Here is a 17,717-nt window from a genome sequence, read left to right on the forward strand (position 1 = left end):
TTTAATGGTCTTTGAAAACAGAGCTTAAGCAGAAAACTATCCATATAAATATACTTTGGCTTATCAGTGGAATATTTGGCCAGAGGCTAAAGACTACAGCCAGCAGATGGACCTTTTTCCACAGGTTTTCAACCCGTACATGGGGATGGGAGATCACACTCACAGCACAGCTATCAGCTGCAGGCATTAATTTAAACAAATGCTAAGCAGTGTAAGTGTTTTAACTTTTCAAATTAATTTCTATGAAACTTAAGCTTCCAAAGGCATGAACTGAAAACGCTAACTCTACATTAACGTTAAATGTAATCTGACTCCTAATCTGAGTCTGCTGTGAGACTCACGCGGCAACTCGATCGTTATATTGAACAGACACATTCAGTACGTAATTATAGTGTCTGTTCTCTAACTCAGTATCAAGTAGCGGTGGCTTTGGGAATGGCCTCACAGGGCAGCAAAGCATTCTGGGAATTGTAGTCTTTCATTCCCATGAGACAAAAATACATTTTCTGTCTTTTCTCAGTCTAGAAGGCACCAAATTCATAAATAATTTCACATTTCTACTACATTAATGACCCAGTTTAAATACAGATTAATCTTTCCAGTGCTGAAGTACCCCTTTAAAGAGCCTACAAGAGTTAATTGAACATATTTGCAGGATGTTAGTCAATGCAGTTGCATCGTTACATCAGCAGGTAGCAGCAAGGGACTGTCTTTATGAGTCATCATTAAAGTTAATTCAACTACACACAGATTCAACTAAAAATGCAAGCCTTTACAAGCCTCAAACGATGTGTCGCCTTGCGTAATGCTGAAGCTGATGTTTCCCTTCATAGACCAATGACATTGATTCATTGCATTGAATAGTGCGGACGGCAGTCATTGGAAATCCCCTTAACCCCTTGATGTGTATGATCACACCGGTGTGATTAGAATGCTCATGGCATCATACAGGCTATGTAATATTGATGTTTTATTCATATCAAATACACATTGTGTAGGTATTATGTGACTATAAAATGTACTCAATACAGCTAGAACTAGAAGGATACTATGACATATTTCTTCTGAAACATTTTGGCATACTGATTTTTTTCACAAATATTTGACGACCTCAAGAAGGACAGGCACATACTCCGTTTCCCTGTCGCTGTGTGTGTCTCAGACACCGAGAGCCAGAGGTGAAAAAGGCAGCAAATCAGATTAATTGTATTAAATCTTTTAGTCAGCGTTCCTCCACAGGATACTTCTTAATAACATGGCGCTACTGCAGCGCTAAAGTTTGATTTTATTGCATGTTTTACGTCATCGAATTTGGGTTGGTTCATGAGATTAGCCAAATTTTCAGATCGAGTTTTAGAATATGATTACCGGCCAATACTGATCTGCGGTCCTACTGTAAATTTAAATAGTGCTTTATACAATAGTTTACTTTAAAGCAAGAAGTTTTACAGTATTAAACATGAAGAAACGGTGTCAGTGTCACTTTCAAGTAGAATTACAATTTAAGTTTCAACTGTAAAGCAGCTCTGCATTCAGTTTGTTTTATCTTGTGTCTGACCTTGACGGACTGAATAGAAGAAATTAACCAGAGGTGATTTTACACAAAGTAGGTGTAGCTTCAGATGACAGTCATTACAGACCCATAGTAAGTTCTGTAAATTTCACTGTGGTCTGCTGTTTCGAACGTCCAAAATTATATATTTTTTTCTAAATGCCATCACGCTAGTTTGCTCTTCAATTTCGCTTTAACTATATCAATAAATTATGCTATTTTAAACTTTTATTTATAAAGATAAAACATTATAATCAATGTTGAAAACAGTTGTGCATAATGAGAAATGTTAATTGAGCACCAAATCAGCATATTACAATGCTTTCTGAAGGATCATGTGACACTTGATTAATGTAGAATTTTTATTTATTTTATATAATGTATTAAAATAGTGAAAAGACTGATTATGATAAGACCTAATGTAATAAACTCAGTTTACGCATGGTAAATACACAAACATGGCTGTCAGTACAAAAAGTCTTTTATTTGGGGAAGCACTTCATGCTCCACAGAGCGTTAAAAAACCCACCTTTTTATCACCAGGTTTTAAAAGAGGAAGGAAGTTTCATAGTATTGATTCTCATGTGTAAAAGTAACATAAAAGCATCTCTGGGGTGATGATAAATCTAAAAAGATTGAAGGAGGAAGAGAAAGTGTAAATGTGCTATTGAGCTGCTTCCTGCCAAATTATCTGTGATGCCTGGTAGTGTTTCTGAAGATACTGGTGTTACAATATAGAAGAGCATAAATTCAGGATTTGGCTGTAAAGGTGTCTTGTGGGGGCCTGTCATCTCAGCGTGTGTGATTTATACTCTGTGCCAGGGGCCCATGAAGAGTGACATGCCAGGACTACATATGAATGAAGCCGTCTAGCCTGGTGCAGGGCTGGTCGGTGATGTGATGCCTGCTGTGTGTGTACACGAATAGTTTGTAAATGACACAAGGGTCACAGGTAATCACAGGGGCTAGTGTCCGAGCCGAGCGCGGTTGATGAATGTTTCAGACACGTCTGGGGGACGGTGAGGGTGGGATGAGACATTAATGATGAATGACAAAAGTTGTCCACATCACCTTTCAAAACGTCAAGGTCGAGGCATTCAAAGTGTGTTTGGTTTGGCCCCAAGCCATGGACCAATAACACATTTGTTTTTCTTTTTAATGTTTGTTTGTATGTGCATTTATTAGAATATAATTATTATTAGTAGTAAGAGTATTTTCTCTCTTCATAAATAATTATTTTTAATGTTATTAATAGTTGTAGTAGTATTTTCTGTACAGTAAAATAAAAAGCATTATTATTTTTATTGCATTGTACACCTGAATAAATTGGCAAAACAAAAAAAATTGAGGCAATCCGTTACCTAAAATTTAAGTTAAGAAATTAAAAGTTTAAGTAAGTAGAACTTGCAGATTTTTGTTTTGTAATTAACATTTTAATTGGTCTAAACAAATATTTGAGTAAGCTAATTCATACATTTAACTTAAAAAATAAATAAAGTAATCTCATTTTAGTATTGGAAGCTTGACTAGCTTTAACTAACTAATTCAGTAAATTCCACCTTGCTAATTGATTACACAATGCAGTGGTAGCATTAGCATAGCACTTGAATGAGGACAGCAATATGATACATTTAACATATATCTGTTCTCCAACTAAGCTCATGCTCCACTTGTTACCATGATGGTAACATAACAGAAACTCTTCTAATCGAGCATAACAAAACATTAGCCACTACTAAATCTTCCACTTAATGTTAATCTTGCACAAAAAACATATAACACCTAATTTTGGCATTTACTAGGGGTGTGAACCTACACTGGTCTCACGATTCGGTTCGATTACGATTGTCGTTGATTCGGTTCAATTCAATATCCCGATGCATTGATGATTCACTGCATCCTCATGTGTCCAATTTTTTTCAGTCCGTTATATGAACTGAACCTTTAATTTTACCTGCTCAAAGAAAACACGCTTGTTGAATGTATCAAACAAAACTCAAGTCTAGGCACAGAAGGCAACAGGAGCATTTAGAATAAATACATAAAATTCTAAAAGCCTGGTTTGGGTCCCTTACAGTCAAAACTAGTCTAAAGGCATCTGGTTGGTGAAACCACATATATTTCAATTTAACTTATCCAAACATTGCTAAAAAAAATAAACGTGTGTTATAGGCTGTCATGTTATAGGCGGATATGACAACAGTACAGCAGCGTGCATCGCCAGAGTATTTCTTCATTAAGCAACGCAGAAACTACCGCAAATAAAACCGAAAGTAAAGTCATAGCTGCTCAACATACAATCATCTTCATTAAAAGAAACAGAATTATCTTACCAGTGCTGTGTCCGCGCTTGATCATATTGCAGTCTTTGATTGTGAAATTAGCTGAGGATTAAAGCTAATTAATCTTGGACTAAATCGGCCACCGTAGGAGTTAAAACAAAATCAGAATTGAGAGGAACAGAAACTAATATTCACTGATGGTCATATACCTTTTCACCGCTAGATGGGGGAAAATATCACACAGTGTAGCTTTAATAAAATCCAGGTCATATCTGTTGATTTAACGTGACGTGAACTAAATATGCATAGCATAGCACAGTGCTGGAATTAGATCGGATTTATAACCATTTTGCGGAGACGCATTTATTTGCCCAAGTGTAAATGAAATCGTTTTGATAAATCATAGCTTTAATTTACGCACAGCGTGTGTTCACTCCAGGTCGTTCCCTTCAGGTTGTTTATTAAAGCCGAAATGTGCCCAGATGTCGGCTTTTAAAGTTGTTGGAGCGTTTTTAATTTCTCTCATTAATTTGAATGTATCCTTACATATTAGGGAAGAATATTACCTCCAGTTCAGGTCTCCCATTCAGTGTGTCAAACTAAAATCACTGGTCACTGAACTGTCTGTTAACGAAAGGAAATTTTTTAGTTCTATAACAGTTATTACATAAGGCGCCTGCTCAGTTGAAAGATAAGGATATGGCAGTAATTTACACATTTCCATTTTAAAGCACAAAAGCATTTCCTTCGACACAAGCATTTGCAAGAATATGAGACCGATTAGTCGACCATTAAATGTGTGCTGTTGAACTTTGTTTCCATTCGGTTCTTAACTTGAGATTCTCCTAAATACAGCTACACTTGATGCCAGCTTTCAATTAAAGATAACGATCACCATTCTGACAGCAGGACATTGTTTGTGTCACAAAGCTCAGCGTTTCCTCTTTAGGAGCAAACAGCATGGGATGCTTCGATTTTCCTCATCTGTAAATCAATGGCAGCAGACAGACAGCCGGATATGTATTGTGCTGTGGAGAAAGTGGGGGACTGGGTAAGAATCTCACAAAAGGTCAAAGCCAATTCATCTGTTTGCAGGCTGCCAGTGAGCTTTAGGAGGAAAGGATTTGACATCTACAGAATTAATTGAACAAAACTATAAGACTGCCTTCAAAACAAAAGCATATTTTCAATCATCCTTGCAAATGCTCCTTTCACACGTCACACCAACTCAAACAAGACAAACACTGCTCCGACGGCACTTTTAAGGCATGTCTCAACAGGTAAAAGTAGGCTACGTTCAATAAAAGGTCCAACACATTTAGCTGTGTTGAATGAGTAAACAGTTGAGTAGACTTAACACTGTCCGTTTACAATAATGATGCTGTATGGTATTGTAAAATCAGTTGTAGTGCGTTTCATTCTTGGAGGTTTTAACGCAGCATATTTTGGCTTGTACTTCTATAACTGAAGCTGAATGTCTTTTCCCATGTAACCAAGAAGTAACTTCTGGTCTCTCTTGAATCTAACATGGAAGTGACTTAGGCTTGTCATAGTCAAGTGACATATGGAGGGACACTTGTCATGTTTGGTTCGATTAAAACGAACCCTGGTGTGGTTAGTGTGGTTCATTTGAACATATGTGAACGCTGCCATCCAAACCCTGGTGCGCACCAAACAAGCGGACAGAGACTGCTAATAAGATGGGTCTCGGTCCACTTCCAAACGAACTCTGGTGCGGTTCGATTGATATATGATTGCAACACGGACCAAAGACATGTTAATGAACCAAAAACAGGATACAGTGGGTGCTTCCCAATTCTTATTTGTGCATCCTCGTTTCCTTTCCTAGCTTCCTTTCCTCGTGCCTTAGCTCCACCCCTTCAGGATGCGATGGAAGGACGCGAGGAATTGAATCAAGTGAAATTATATATCCTTGGTCCCTTTAACGTCACTTCAAAGCGTTGTCAATTAATGATGAGACTGCACAGCTGGATTTAGTCGGGATTCTTGAACATTAGAGATAACTATTTATATTGTAAGCTTCAACCTCCACAAAATACCACATTTGTCCACATTCAATTAATATTACCAGTTATTATCCCTGTCAGTCCCTGTAAAGGCAATTCTATAAAAAATTCTAAACGCATTATAAATGTTAGAAATGTATTGCTAAAACACATTGCAAAAACTGAACTGTGAAGTACTAAATTGTGGAGTTAGACCGTTAAACGTTTTTTCACCATTGCTGTGCTCCGGATTTTCTAGGCGGGGCTAAAACGGTGGCTCGATGATGCACTGGAGCCTCTGAGCCTGGCCCCGCCCCAACTGTCGATGATGCACTGGAGGCTCTATAACTAGAGCACATTCGCATCAGTTAGGAAATGCGTTACCTGGATGTAGTCACTTACAAAACAGATCGGTGTCCTTATTTAAATATCCGAAAAACGATCATATCAAGAAGAGGTGGATTCATTTTATGAAGAGCCACTTTGATGGAGAGCTGAGGATCACCACCAACACCCACCTCTGTAGTGATCATTTTACACAGGATCATTTTATAAACTTTTTTGTTGGAGACAACTGGGATTCACTGATAATCCGCTGTTACTGGTGAATGGGGCTGAACCGACTATCTCCCGCTTTCATCCTCCCGTCTTGCCGACATCATCCGCAGTAACGTTACGTGCCCACCAATGAATGTAGGTTTCCTTGTTTTCCTTGTGCTTGTGTTATAATTACAGCGGGTAACGTTATATTAGTCCACAGTAACTAAATCCTGCAACCCTATAACGTGATTTTGTTTTGTTTATATAAGTTACATCAATATGATTCCTTAGACAAGTGATTTTAACTATTATATCTGTAATATCTGTATTATATCTTTTAGTTTGATATGTCACTATAAAGTGGCAAAATACACTTTATTCTATGTTATTTATTGCTAGCCTAACTTTATTTGGCTATGTTTATGCTAGTTACATAACTAGCTAAATTGCATAAAACGGAGAGGAAAAAAGGACAGACCATTCTGTTGCAGATCGAGGGTGATGATGTTGCTTATCGAATATGTCAATGTCCTCTAACGGCGGTTTCACACTGCACGTGCAAGCTGCATTGGCAGGGCAGGAGCAGTGTGTATGGAGAGCAGGAGCCGCGCGCTGTTGTGCATCCACACCGGCAGCGTTCGTCTCGCGCAGATGAACCGTGGCTCATTCTCCTCAGACACTCTCATTCTCGTGCGTGTGAATGCTCTAATTTGTTAACATGGGCGTTGAAAAAAACATGCGCTGCTTACGACCTTCTAACGCGTGCAGTGTGAAACCGGCCTTAGTTTGTTTCTGGCTCTGGAGCATAGACCGTAAAAAAAATACTGGAGGCTCAAACATGTATGGCATTTATGGCATACAAAAGCAAATCCTATCTTATAAAATCTCATCTGTAGCAAGGAAATCTTAAACCGCTCCATCAAGTTCTGTAATCAACTGTCTGGTCTGTTACTAAGCAACCAAATACGTGCAAACTGCTTCTGAGGTAAACTTAAAATCAAAATGGAGAAACCATTTTTTTTTTATTTCAGTGTGGCAGAGATGGACATTTTGATAAGCTCCGTTGAAAAGTTAAAGCTTGTAAATTGCCTTTGAAAAACCCCCAAAAAACCAAGCCGTTAGTCACTTGAAGAATGACCGGTAATGCTTCGCTCGTTGGTCTCTGTAATGTTGGTCGCAATTCCTTAAAGGGTTAGTTCACCGAAAAATGAAAATTCTGTCAATAATTACTTACCCTATTGTCGTTCGACACCCATAAGACCTCCGTTCATCTTCGGAACACAAATGAAGATATTTTTGTTGAAATCCGATGGCTCAGAAAGGCCTTCATTGACACCAATGTCATTTCCTCTCTTAAGACCGATAAAAGGCACCAAAGACGTTTCAAAGTCCATCTCACTACAGTGGTTCTACAATATTGTTGTCGCTTCATAAAATTAGTTTGTGTGTGCAAGAAAACCCTAAATAACCGTGTTAGGGGAGGAGCCAAGCTTGGTGGTGTCATCAACAGTTATGATGATGTTTGGGCCATATGCTCTGTTCCTCCACTGTGTTATCAAACCACCGTTTTAGCCCTGCCCAAAAAATCCTGAACACAGCAATGGTAAAAAAAAACAGTTTAACAGTCTAACTTCTGAGTTCAGTACTACATAGTTCCTTAGTTCTACATAGTCTTTCTTTGTAACTTGTTTCAGCAATACATTTTCTAACGGTTTTAGAAAAAAAAATCTCAGAATTGCCTTTACAGGGAGTTTAAGATGTTTCTGTAGGTTTCTCCCCCCCCCCTTTTTTTTTTTTTTTTTTTTTTTAGAAAAAAAGCCAGTTGGGAGATATTTTTAGGTTTAAAGGTTACCTATTTAATAGGTTCAGATCAGAGCGGGTGTGTGGTGTGAGACTGGGTTTTTCAAACCTGCTGTAGAATGCATTCTGATCCTCAGACAGTTGTTGATTCTCCACAGATCGGGGGATGGTGTCTTGTAGTTGATGTTCCTCAGGCCTGTCCAGACTAGGACTGGACCAGAATATTCGAATATTCATTCAATTGGTTGGTATTCAGGTTTTTTCTTTGCAAACCCCGGCATCCCGCTCGAAACAGTTCTCATGCGTGTTTGCATATGTTTACGCCATAAAATACTCTTTAACAATTATCTTATGCCTAGCAGTTTTAATAGGACCGTGAGTTGAATAGGAACCCAACCTCGTTATACTTAATACATTTGCTTAGTGTTCCCTGCAACGGAGTATTCTCTGTCCAGACTAGAGTTTAGATTCTCTACCCGAGCCCGAACCTGACCCGAACCAACCCGCGGGCCGGGTCGGGCTGAGATTTCCCTGAACTATCCTCGGGTCGGGTTGGGCCGGGCCCGTGATCAAGCGTTTTTTTTTTTTTAATCATTAGCCTACTTTACTAGTCTAATTGGGTGGACAGAAAGCTATGCTATAATCAGAAATTATATGTATATTTAGCAAAGTAAGAACTAATACAACAACTAAGAAACAAATGTGTAGGCTACAATGTTGCACAAATCAGGATTAGTGTAAAAATGCGTGTTAAACTCACAGCTCGAGCAGTGATGGAGCGCAGCATTATAAACAGAAACGCTCTGAGTCAAGAGCTGCTCGCGTCAACACTGCACTTTGCTTAATTAAATATCTTCGAATCGTTTCGTTTAAAAGTGGTCATTTCAAGCTTTCTATATGCATATTTGTCATGTCTGTGAGGCAAGTATAGCCTGCTGAGTTTCGGTTTATTTATGAGACGCGCGCTCCAGTTCATGAGATGAAATGAAAGCAATCACTCCCACGACTTCACCTCGCGATTATAGTCTGCTATTTGCTTTTTATTTATTAAATCCAGGCAATTGGCCCAAGAAACCTTTTTTTAAAATTAAGATACAATTTAAACAAAACGAAATAAATGCTTTCTACAAAACAAAACTTAATATTAAACTAAATATAACCACCAAAATCATTTCTGACCCACTCGCATATCTTTTCACTCATCATAATCAGATGAAATGTAAAAATAATATTATAATATTTAAACATAAATATGAAGGAAAAAACACATTGTTTAATGGCTAGAACAAAGTAAGCTACAGATAAATGTCTGAGCTGGATTTGAGCAAACATCGGTTTACCGGTGAGCGGATCATGAGTGCGCACTGCGGATTATTGAGCGGAGTCAAGTCAACTCTATTTATAGCCTATAGCGCTTTTACAATGATGATTGTTTCAAAGCAGCTTCAAAGTGTTAAACATGAAAATATTGCAACAAAATGTTATTCGGCTGTACAGTCGCTGTGGAGAAAACTGAAAACTAAATGTAGTTTTATCATGAGCCTCACCAGTCCGTTTCGCTGCGCTTTGCTCATTACAGGCTCGTTCTCGTCAAAACGCCCACATATTGAACAATGGTCGGGTTTAAATCGGGCTCGGGCTCATAATTACAGTTAATGTGTCGGGCCGGGCCGGGCTCGGACACAACGTGCACGGTCTCGGGTAGGGTCGGGCTTGATTTTTTGATACAAAATATATTCGCCTTTTTACCCATTAAGGATGTGATGGTGAGAATTTTTTCCTCACAGTCACATTGCAATACTTGTGCACTAATCGGCTGTGAACGAACGCAGCCATGCGCAGTTTACACTTCGGTTTGCCAATTCGGGGGCGGGTTGCTTGAATTGATCATTAGTTCATTAGTCTATTATTCTTAATGAAAAACACAACAACAAAACATTACAATGACAAACTCCCTTAAATAGGCCTTTTACGTTTCACTTTGAAACCAAATCTTCCGCGATCATCTTGTCATTCAGTTCCTCACTCTTGTGATGAATGAAATCTTGCTCCTGTTGCAGTTTGTTTGGCGCCTCTCGCTCGGTTTTTAATTGTAGTTAATCTGTTCTCTAACTGAACAAAATTACTTTTACTACTAAAATATATCAACTGGGATGTAACAGACCTGTGTGTTTTGTATCACTGTAACAGTGTTTGTACTACATTGTAAAAAATTATGTTCAATAAGTTTAACATAATCTAAGTTGAAAACATCCAAGTTGATTGTACTTAAATTTCAGGCTGTGACTTTTTTTTAAATGTGTAGTGCAGTGTCTGTTCTCGGAGCATATAAGCCCTGTCTGAGTGAGGCGCGCCGCTTCTCGAGATCCTGCTTTTATTAGAGAGAAGAATATGTTCAGCCCCTTCTCTCTGAAGCTTCGAATATTCGATGTTGATTGCTATCGAAGCTTCGAAGCTCAAAAAATGGTATTCGGACCAGCCCTAGTCCAGACTTGCGCTGGTCGTTGGCCGAAAACATTTTTTTCAGCTTTTCAGAGTAGCTTCTTTTAGCAACTCTGATCTCCTTTGTCAGTCTGTTTCTGACCTGGTTATACACAATTTTATCCCACTTCTGTAAGCATCCTCTTTGGCATGACGAAGCTGTTTGAGTTTCCCAGTAAACCATGGTTTATCATTAATGAATGATAATAATGTCTTGGTAGGAATGCATGTATCCTCACAGAAACTGATGTATGATGTTACAGTATCACAGTGGTAGCAGCTTCAAAAACAGTCCAATCGGTGCATTCCAAGCAGACTTATAAGTCCCGCTCTGCTTAATTAGTCCATCTTTTCACAGCCCTTATTATAGGTTTAGTTGATTTCAGTTTCTGCCTGTAGGTTAGTATAAGATGGACCACATGGTGATCAGAGAGCCCCAAAGCTGCCCGTGGGATGGAGTGATATGCATATTCTTGATTGTGGTGTAACTGGTCCAGTATATTACTGTCTCTGGTGGGACATGTAACTTGCTGTCTGTATTTTGCTAGTTCACGGGACAGGTCTGCTTGGCTAAAATCCCTAAGAATGATTAAAAGAGTGTCTGGGTACCTTTGTTCTGTTGCAGCGCCGCGCTCAAACACGTCTGGACTCAGGATATATACATTCACGAGAATGAAAGGGGAAAACTCCTGCAGCGAGTAGAAAGGTTTACAGTTTATAGATCGTGGCCTATCCACCTTTTCTTACGCCCCATGAATTATGCACAAATTATGGGAGCAACAATCAGCAAAATGTTTGTTCTGTGAACACAATAAGAATTTTTTAATGGGTATAATGATGTGACATTAAAACATCGAACATTCAAAAAGGAAATTAAAGTGTAAAAGCATTAACAACTTGCTACAACAGACCATGAATAACCCCAAAAGCTGTTAAATATCATTGTGGTAATATATGTGGCAACAGACGGTGCCTTAATCAAAAATGTTTAATATCATTAAATGAGTAATTCATATTTCAGCCATTTTGTCAGATAACAATATTGTATTTTCCTGCTTTAGAAATCTGCATTAGAAGTAAAAAGAGAAGTCAACCCAAAAGTCTCTTTCAACCCTTAAAAGAGAAGTGCGAATTTGGTGAGAGAGAGATTTGGTGCATTCCAGTGAATTATACGTGGGATATATTGTAAATTGCACAGTATGTGTTGGCATTGACCTCCATAGTAGGAAAAAAAATACTATGTAAGGCAATGGATACAGGCAACTTTTAATTACCAACATTCTTTAAAATATCTTACTAAAATCTGGACTTTTTTATTATTTTTAGTGAAATTATTTGGTTGTTAGAGACGAGTTGTTTTTTGTGTGTTTTCAACAAAGCCCAGACCCTGGCCCGAGACGCTTAGGCCCTATGTCCGACAGCTTATCAAAATTCTCGGGCCGAGTCTGACTGACTGGAACCTTTTTTTTTTTTTTTTTTTTTTTTTTTTTTTATACATTATACATTTATACATTAAAATATTTCCGTTTTTTAAGATCAAAGTAGTTATATTGTTTCTTTTCTTTAAGTTAATTTAGAATTTCCCTACAGTTGGGAAAAAATAATGTACTCAACTACTGTCGTAAGCTCTGTCCTCCTACAACAGGGGATGCCATCGCGCATGCATTTGTTGACATGACAACCCTGATAGCCCTGAACTAGTGATGCGCGGGTCGTCTCATAACCCGCGGACCACGTATGTCTATTTAATGGTCGCGGGTGTGCGGCGGGTTGTAAAAATATATACAGTGGTGCGGGGCGGGCCAAATAACTTCATAAAAGCGTCCCCGCGGGTTGGTGCAGCACTAACAGTTCCCCTGAACACTGCAGGAGGAGTTCACATGCAGGTGTTCTTCTGGCGGCGCGTGTGAAATGTCTTCATCCCAGGTACAGTCAGTGGCATATGTTTCAGCATGTCATATGAATATAATTTCATGGGTTTTATTTTTTCAAATGCCAAATAATCATTCTGCTCACGTTTACAAGCCAGCATCATTATAGTATTCTATTGGTTACCGTTTTACAGAATCTATATGATACTTCAGTTCAATGTTTGAGTGGTAGATAATCACCGTAACAAGCATAACAGCATCGGTCGGGCACGCCTCCTTCAGCTCACGCCAACGAGCAAACGCTGGTCCAATGTTGATCCTCATCCTGCCTTTAATCCCATCACTTTTTCGTTTCCTCTTATTGCTTTCCTCCAACAAAACCTTTTCTTTCTTATTTGTCTGTGCTGCTTCGGACATGACTATATTATCCGACAAACAAAGTTGGGCTCGCAGGTCCGAATTTAAGGAAGTGTGGGTGTTGGTGAAAGTGACGTATATGCCGTAAAGCAGTCGAATTTTGTAGTTCTTTTTGTTCTCGGGTTACTACCCGAAACCCCAAGTTTAAAAGTATGATTAAAAACGATACAGACCCCATCAAGCTATGGCAGACGTGTCATTCAACCTATTGTCAGTCGATCTATCATCACAAGTCTTGAAAATATATTATGAAGGTTGAAAAGTTACCTAGTGCTGCATTAAATTAAAGTTTACATTTTTTTTAGGTGACAACCAAGTGACCAGCGGCCGACAGTGAGTTAACCACATGTTTAATCAATTTAGCCTCTCAAATCAACTCTTAACTTGTCTTGGCTATAATAAAATCCAGATATAAAACTTCAAGCATCACAATGTTAGTTAATTTAGCCTACTATTAGCACCACAGTTAAAGGCATTTTTGACGAGCTGAGGCAGGCTGATGATACTGCTCGTGGCTCTTGCAAACAAAACAAGCTTAACAATCTAAACAAAAAAAAAAGAAAATGCAGGTTGCCTTATACCTTACACCAACGCAAAATGCTTATAAATCTGATCTTCAATTCCCACGATATATGCTTATTTAATGGAGTTCACATAAACAAAAACAAAAGATTCAAGATGCATTTTATTCAGCAGCTCCTTTCAAATTCAAAGACCGCAATACGAGAGAGCTACATAAGCACTGTTAAGATCATTTTATTTTTCTATTCATTTTTATTGATGATCATTGTGTTTTTGAGCATCTAAGACTTATTTTAAGTTTAATTTATGGCCATTTGCATTGGCTTGCTTTACTCATTTGCAGCAATGAATGTTGCAGCACCATCATATCTATCTGACTACAATATATAGCCCATAACACGCTCACACGTTTATTTTTTTTAACCGTTTGCCAGGAGTAAAATGTATACATGTTTAAACAACCAGATTTACACTTGTCTGGTTTTGTCTGAAATGCTTTCAGACCACCTTCTGAATTGGTTTGTTTGAGTGATCGGAATTAAATACGCCTCGAAAGAATCTCGGAAGACATTTTGGCCTACTCCTGGTCATTTCGCTATCAGATAGATACCTGGTCAGAGAAAACGAATGAAGGAACCAGTTGTAAAAAGGCCATAACTCTAGCAGCTTCGCTGAAGAAACAGACTCTTTAACCCTGTGCGATGTCTTGACAGTCCTGTAAGCTATTATTGGTCTCATGTTGTTTCCACCAGCGCAGAACATCTCATTGCTCCTTTTAATTAATAAAATACATTTTAAAAAAAGGCCGAAGCCCGGCCCGCATTTTAGGTATGATGTGAAAATTGGCCCGAAGCCTGGCCCTAGGGGAGTAAAAAAGTCGGGGCCCGTCGGGCTCGGGCATAAATGCAAGGCTTTAGGCTGTTTATCCATCGGTACTTGCTTCTGCTGTCAATCCACATTATTTCAGCTTATTTTTAAAGTAATCATGTTAAAGGTGATTGTATGGAAATGTGTGTTGGCACTACCTGTACACAACCATCCTATAATGATAAAAATCCATCCAGCGTTTTTTTTCCATCACCTTATTTGTTTTCTCCTGTCTCAATTTAAGCCGTTCGACTGTGTGATGTCACACGGTCAGATGCCCCTTCCACAACTGTTGATTGACAGCAGCGTTTCAACACAGACCTGAGTGAGCTGTCATAGTCCACCATTGTTGATACGCTGGAGCAGAATGGTGTCTAAGGATTGCGGGGTTCTGTTCTTGAGTGTAATAATGAACACAGCAGTCATTTTGCTGTTCCTAAATCCAAACAACTGAAGATGCAGTGGCTGAATTTTGTTTTCGAAGGGAATATTCTCCCCGATCAACATCAATGCTTTTATAATTTTATAATAAAGCAAGTAATTTCTCACCAGACTGCTTTATAAATGAAAGTTATATTAGGGCATGCTTTCTCTGTATGACGTTCTCAATATAATTCATAATCCCACGTTTATAATGAACAACGTGGTATGGTTATTGTGTTATTACAAACTGTACACTGGTGATAAAGTTAATGTGGACGTGGTAACACTACACTAAGCTTACTTTGGTAGATGGTTTGTAACGGTGTCTTTTACTGTCAAAAAAATAAATTAATCGTGTTGTAACATTTACTACACTGCATAGATAACGTTAAGCATCACTGACAAGCCAACATTTTAGAGAAAAAAAGTTTTTATTGGCATTAGCTGTAACATCAATCTGTCAATGAACTGATGTATACATCAGTAAACACACAGCAATTGTATCTCACTATGCTAATGTTACCCTGTCAGTACATAAAGATAGATATAAGAGACATTACGTTAACCAACCATTCAGAAAGATCCTGTTCCGAGCCTTAATTGTCAAATTTCGTTGAGGCTGTCATCTTGTCCTGGGTCCGACTCCGGTTCATATTGATACAGTTGCACAGATGTTTCCTCAGAGACTCTCGTTGCCATTCTTTCCCCTCTACTGCTGTCAAGACAACACTCCACAGAGGGGCGGGATGAGCAAAGCTCATTAGCATTAAAGATGTAGGCACTGAAATGGCTTGGTGAAAACAGAGCTGTTGTTGACCAGGTAAAATTAGTGTTTTCTTACAATACTAATGAGAAGTTTTAATTAAAGTATATTACAATACTTATACAATATTGTAAAAAAGTATTACAATACTTATACAGGTCCTTCTCAAAAAATTAGCATATTTGATAAAAGTTAATTATTTTCCATAATGTAATGATAAAAATTAAACCTTTCATATATTTTTGATTCATTGCACACCAACTGAAATATTTCAGGTCTTATATTGTTTTAATACTGATGATTTTGGCATACAGAAAATAACACCAACCATAAAAAATAGTAACACTATTTAAAATAGCTCTTTAGCTCCGTCCAGCCCCATAAAGCGCTGCGAATAATGTAATCGAGTCGATCTCCCTATGCTCTCAAAATACTGAAATGTTTGTATAGATATGCATATTTTGCAATAAACGTAAAATATATTGTTTTTATACATATAATCAAACATTCATAAATGGGTAGTTTTTATTTTATTTTATTAGATTATGCTGTTTGTGATGCTTTGAGATTGTAGTTTTCTCCTTACATTCCCTCCCTTTGTCTGATTCACTTTTTTGCCTCAATTCAAAATTTGTAGTGTTGTGATTCACCTTGCAATATTATAAAATGCATTTTTACAGTAAGAACACAGTAAAACAGTTTTTGACAACAGTTTTTACTGTGACAAGAAGTTGAAGACAACTTCCAAGGCTCTCCATCACAGATGTATTAAACCCATGAATGACATACTAATAGTCAGTCAATGAACAAAGAATTAAGAGAATATATTTTAATATAAAAAATAATAAAAACTTTGCCTTAAAGGACACGATTTTATTAAATCATTTTTTTATTATTATTTTGAAGACTTCCTATACATGATTATTGTTGGTGGCACAATAAGCGAGCACATTAGCAACTTTATAGCATTTAAAGAATCTTGAACACTTTTGGCATAATAATCTTTAATGTTCGCATAAATGCAGAAATGTTCACATAACACTGTAGCAACTTGTTAGCAACACTCTGTCAACCATTTAGAATAGCAATGCACCAAATAAATATAACTCAGAACACCTTCGTGATTGTTTGGGGTGATTTGCCAGGACAACATTGCACCGTCCTGGCAATCACCCCAAACACCCTATAACGGAGTTCACTTGCATGATCTGCAGAAAAAAGTCAAACTGTGGTTAAATGTTAAAAAAGGGGCAGAAAATGCTTTTGCAATCCATTTCTTTGTTCGTACTGATATCGCGCATATCCCTTGGCTTCACAATGCAGCGCATATTCTCAGAGGAGAGTGGGGAGGAGGATTACATTGTGTGATTTATAAAGGTGATTGTTCAGAGCAGGCCACTGACTCACTTTCATTGTACATATGAAAAGGTACCAGCAATTGTGTTCGCTCCTGTTCTACCCAACTGCAGGGTTTAATTTTTTTTTAGGGATGTGGATATGTCGTCCTCGATGTCGCAGTATAGTTGATTTGTATTCAGGATGGGAGCTGGTCTGCATGGTGTTACAAAATGGAATCCAGGTTTTTCATATTGGTACCGGCCCCTCTGGGGCAGCATAAAGCCCCACTAAAGCTAGTTTATTGAAGCCCATTTCCAGATTGGATATTGAACTCCCAGATGCTAATGGCTCTGCTGTGGACCCTCTGTTTGTTCAAATGCCAAACTCAGTTGAGCCAAGCTTTGAGCAGGTGGGCGTGACCAAAAGAAGCATCCAAAACTTTAACCCTCACAAAATATAATTTCCTGCAGAGTGGGACAGCAAAGAAGTGGATGAGACAGGCTGTGTTTGGTTATGTTTATTTACATTTCAAGCCAAAACAATGCATAAAGTGATTTATCTCAATACCCATGTATTGCCCGTTTCATTTACCTTTTAATTAGTGGCTGTAATTGTTTGTGTAACACTGAGAAAGTATTTAAGAAAATCTATGAAGTAGAGCAATTTTTTCAGAGGCAGTATGAGGGGGTGCAGACAGACTGCTCATAGCAAATGAATGGGAGAAAGCAATGCTCTTTTGGCAACTCTAGGAATTCAAGGGTCAGTTAACAGAGCCAGTTCTCCTTTTGGTATTTTATTTGCTCTAGAATTGGTTTGTGAATATCATTTTTGTCAGATTTTGTGTGGAAGACATGA

At 38.1% G+C, this 17,717-nt stretch overlaps 1 protein-coding gene across 1 annotated transcript in view; it reads left to right on the forward strand.

The window, feature by feature from the left end:
• mtrr (5-methyltetrahydrofolate-homocysteine methyltransferase reductase) overlaps positions 1–17,717 on the forward strand; it is a 45,778-nt gene that overhangs the window by 14,293 nt on the left and 13,768 nt on the right. The gene's annotated exons all lie outside the window — the stretch shown is intronic.

This window comes from Pseudorasbora parva, chromosome 24, assembly GCF_024679245.1.
Source record: "Pseudorasbora parva isolate DD20220531a chromosome 24, ASM2467924v1, whole genome shotgun sequence".
Lineage (NCBI taxonomy): Eukaryota > Metazoa > Chordata > Actinopteri > Cypriniformes > Gobionidae > Pseudorasbora > Pseudorasbora parva.